The sequence below is a fragment of the Babylonia areolata genome, chromosome 21 (genome assembly GCF_041734735.1).
Source record: "Babylonia areolata isolate BAREFJ2019XMU chromosome 21, ASM4173473v1, whole genome shotgun sequence".
In the NCBI taxonomy this organism is placed as follows: domain Eukaryota; kingdom Metazoa; phylum Mollusca; class Gastropoda; order Neogastropoda; family Buccinidae; genus Babylonia; species Babylonia areolata.
In genome coordinates, this window is record NC_134896.1 from 35,754,309 (window position 1) to 35,759,308 (window position 5,000).

Sequence of the window (5,000 nt, forward strand, 5' to 3'; positions counted from 1 at the left end):
CTCTCTCTCTCTCTCTGTCTCTCTCTCTGTCTCTCTCTCTCTCTCTCTCTCTCTCTCTCTCTCTCTCTCTCTCTCTTTTATTCACACGGTCGATGAATACCAGGTGTCAAAAAGTGCTTTTAGAACTGAAAAAGTTTTTTTTTGTTTCTTTTTAAATGCATCCTTTTTTTTTCTTTTTTTTTCTTTTTTTTTATTTACTGCCTGGTTAGTCACTTGTCAGCGATTGAAATTGTATTCTTGGCTCTATGTGTGTGTGTGAGAGAGAGAGGGGGAGGGGGTGATTGGGGTGATGGGGTGGGTGGTGGTAGGAGGGGGTCGTTTGGGTTATGTGTATGAGTGTTGGGCTGTGCGGTCTGTGTGTGTGTGTGTGTGTGTGTGTGTGTGTCGTGTTGCCTGTTGTGTGGGTGTATATTTTGTGTGTGTTGTTTAGTGTGTGTTTGTGAATGTGTGTGTGTGTGTGTGTGTGTGTGTGTGTGTGTGTGTGTGTGTGTGTGTGTGTGTGTGTGTGTGTGTGTGTGTGTGTGTGTGTGAATGTGTGTGTGTGTGTCGCGTTGCCTGTTGTGTGGGTGTATATGTGTGTGTTGTTTAGTGTGTGTTTGTGAATGTGTGTGTATGTGTGTGTGTGTGTGCGTGTGTGTGTATGTGTGTGTGTGTGTGTGTGTGTCAGTGTGTATTTTTGTCTGTTGATTGGGTGTATGTGTGTGTGATGTGCATCACGTAGTGTTTGTGTGTGTGTGTGTGTGTGTGTGTGTGTGCGTGCGTGCGTGCTTGTGTGTGTGTGTGTGGGGGGGGGGGTATTGAGAATGAAGAGAGAGAGAGAGAGAGGGTGGAGGGAGCGAGTCTGTGAATTTTGCGAGCGAAAGTCGGTCTGCAGTTTAGTGGGTATGTTGATTTTTCTTATTATTTCTTCTTCTTCTTTTTTTTTCTTCTCTGTTCGTGGGCTGGAGCCCTCACGTTCACTCGTATGTACACGAGAGGGCTTTTACGTGTATGACCGTCTTTGCCGCACCATGTAGGCAGCCATACTCCGCTTTCGGGGGTGTGCATGCTGGGTATGTTCCTGTTTCCATAACCCACCGAATGCTGACATGGATTACAGGATCTTTAACGTGATGATATTTGATATTCTGCTTGCGTACACACACGAAGGGGGTTCAGGCACTAGCAGGTCTGCGCATAATTATGTTGACCTGGGAGATCGGAAAAATCTTCGTCCTATACCCACGGCCAGGCGCCGTCACCGAGATTCGAACCCGGGATCCTCAGGTTGAAAGTCCAACGCTTTAACCATTCGACTATTGTGCCCGTCTTTCTGATCATTTATTCGGTCAGTTTTCAATCACGCAAACACATACAATACACTCACACAGACATGTAACACTTGAGGTGTATCAGTGACCGTGTTTTTGTTTTTGTCATTTTTGTTTTGTTGCTACCTCACCTTATATAAAGGCAGCCATACTCCGTTTTCGGGGCCGCGGAATGCATCAGTGCTAATATCATCATCTTATTATATGATAGTCAGTCGTGTCCGACTATGACCATCAGAACAGCAGAGGAGGCAACTGCTGTTCCGACTATTTGGGCTAGAATTTGATTATGGTGGAGAGTGTCTTGCCCAAGTTACATCCCCACTCTCTCGGCCAAAAGGGTTTTAGAACAGTCGGCGTTGGGATGGTTCCCAAAAGGCCGACTAGCCCACAAGGCTGCAGCACTAAGAGCCAGTGCAATTCTGCCTCCTAGTTTGAGAGTCATAGTCCTTCACAAAAGACTAAGCTGTAAATGATTTCCCATTGACTGGAGAAACCATTAATAATACAGCTCTCACTTTGCTGTTGGCCCAAATGTAAACTTATGTCAATCTGTGATATAAGCCGAGTGTCGGGCCTATGAACAGACTAAATAGATAAACGAACGAGAATCTATCGCTCTGAACATTTTAGGTTTTGCTTATCAATCTCCGGCCGTGTTATTATTTTTTGAAATCCTTACTATCCTTTTATGTTTAGAAATGAAATCTTTTTTTTTTTTTCTTTTTTTTTTTTTGCCTCCAGAAATTGCTGAACACGTGTTACCAGTTTCAAATGTTTTATGGGGTTGTTGGGGTTTTTTGTTTTGTTGTTGGTGTTGTTTTTTTGTTTGTTTGTTTGTTTGTTTTTTGTTGTTGTTTTTTTTGTTGTTGTTGTTGTTTTTTGGGGGGTTGGAAAAAGTTCTGTATTTCAAAATGTTCATGATCAAAGTTAGCTAGTTATGTGTTCAATAGTCCAGCTGGTTTGCTTATTGTAGGTCCCCACACCATCCTCGTTTTAAATAATAATCTATAGAAAAGTATGGCATACAATATTTGATTAGTGATTAAATTTCTGTCCTAATCCCGCTTCCCACATACCTCCCCCCTCCGCCCCCCCCCCCCCCCCCACCCCCCCCGCCCCCCACCCCCACCATCTCACACACACTCTTCCAATATTATGTTTTTCTTTCTCCAATTCCTGACATCCACCCTCTCCATTTTACATTTTGTACTCTATCTTTTCCACATTCTGTTCTCTCTCTCTCTCTCTCTCTCTCTCTCTCTCTTTTATTCACACGGTCGATGAGTACCAGGTGTCAAAAAGTGCTTTTAGAACTGAAAAAGGTTTGTGTTTTTCTTCTTTTTAAATGCATCCTTTTTTTTCTTTTTCTTTTTTTTACTGCCTGGTTATTCAGTTGTCAGCGATTGAAATTGTATTCTTGGCTCTATGTGTGAGCCACCCTCTCCATTTTACATTTTGTACTCTATCTTTTCCACATTCTGTTCTCTCTCTCTCTCTCTCTCTCTCTCTCTCTCTCTCTCTCTCTCTCTCTCTCTCTCTTTCCTTCCTCAATCTCCCCCTCGCACCTCCCCCCCCCTCCACCTCAGCCCCGCCCCCTTTTCAGTTGAATATTTCTTCCCCTGCCATCGTTGATTTTCACAAAAGATGATTTCCAGTTAATGATAATAATCATCACCATTATGATGGAAAAAAAAATAATAATACAAATAATGATAATAATAATAATAATGATATCATTTATTTTCAGTCTAATATCATCATCTTAGATGAACCTTCACCTCACCTTCACCTCTCCCGTAGTCTGGGTTCAGACCGTTGGGGCACCGCTGCTGACCTGGCCACCACTCCTCTCCACTCTTCACGGTTTTCTGATTTCCTCAGGGCGTCACCGAGCGTCAAGCCTGTCCACCCCCGGATGTTGTCTTCCCATCTCTTCTTCTGCCGTCCTCTCCTTCTGCCTCCTTGTACGGTGCCTTGCAGGAACGTTTTGGCAAGACCAGATGATCGGGAGATGTGTCCATACCATCTAAGTTTGCGTTTTTTCACTATGGACAGAAGGTCTTCGTAGGGTCCAATACTTTGCTGGATTCTGTTCTTCACTTCCGTGTTAGTGATGTGGTCTCTGTAGGAGATGCCAAGTAGTCTACGAAAGCATCTCATCTCGACAGCTTGGATTCTTCTCTCGATGTCTGCAGTCAGGGTCCAAGTCTCGCAGGCGTAGAGCAATATTGATATAACCAGGGAACGCATCAGTCTGATTTTTGAGCTGAGAGCGATGTTTTTGTTGTTCCAGATGGTGTTCAGCTTGTTGAGTGCCGTTGTTGTTTGGGCAATTCTCGAGAGTACTTCTGGTTTAGATCCTTCATCTGACACGATTGCTCCCAGATATTTGAAGCTGTGGACTGTTTTAAGCTTTTCGTCGTTGACTTTGATGTCAATGCTGATGCCGTTGGTGTTGTTAGTCATCAGTTTGGTTTTCTCCGCACTGATTTGCATTCCATACGATGTGGAGGCTTTGTCTAGATGTTTGACCAGGCTTGCCAGTTCTTCTTCTTTTCCAGCCAGTCCATCAATGTCGTCGGCAAAACGTAGGTTTGTGATTGTTCTGCCGCCTATGCTGACTGTTCCTACATGCTCTTCCAGTGCGTCAGTCATTATTCTTTCTAAGAAGATGTTGAAGAGTGTTGGGGAGAGTAGACAGCCTTGTCTCACTCCGACTGTGGTTCTGAACCAGTCCCCGATGCTATTGTTGAGGTAGACGGCGCTGGTGGCTTTGTCATAGAGGTGCTGTATCAGTCTAATCAGGTTGGCGTTGATGTTGTACAGATTCATGGTAGCCCACAAAGCAGACTATATAAATGAATGACTGAACGAAACGAAGTGACCATTTGACCACCGACCGCCACGGCCGCAACCGCCATGATGAAAGCTAAAAGAAGAAGGAACACCGACTCTCACCAAAAGTTTTATTTTGTGACAATGCTTCCTTGAAAATTAATCACCAAGAATATCCAGATGAGGAAGTCGGCAGTGGGGTTGGGTTGGGGCGGACACACCCTGCGTAGAGGACAGGCCCCACATGCACATTCCATGCCACGCCTTGGACTGGAACCCACCACAGGGGAAGCCGGGAAGAGGCCGGGACGACCAGTCCGTGACCACACCTGGAGAAGAACTCTACAGACAGAACTCAAGTCCACCAACATGACCTGGGGTGAAGCCAAGAGAACAGCCCAAGAAGACAGAGCGAGATGGAGATCTGCAGTGTGGGCCCTATGTTCCGACCGGAACGAAGAGGGTTAAGTAATTAAGTAAGTAATGCTTCCTTGTCTTCAGTTTCTTCTTCTTCAGTTTTAGTAGAGTTATGCCTGCGTGTGAACGTCTGGTGGGAAAACGCTTTGATTTGTCTCTGCACAAGATTCTGCGCTGTTATAAATGCTATTATTATTATTATTAAAACTTCGCTTGAAGCCTGTATAGAGCCTTTTTCCCCAGCCGTTAAAACTGAAAATAATAATAATAGCGATTGATAGTTAGCTGGTGAATTCATAATCTGTTCACACACGATTGTGCTTCAGTCCAGACTGACTGTGTAATCAAATCAAATCAAATTAAAACGAAACACGAGTTGCGGATTGGTGTATATCTGTCATATCAATCCTAGCATGCACAGGAAATTTATCAGAT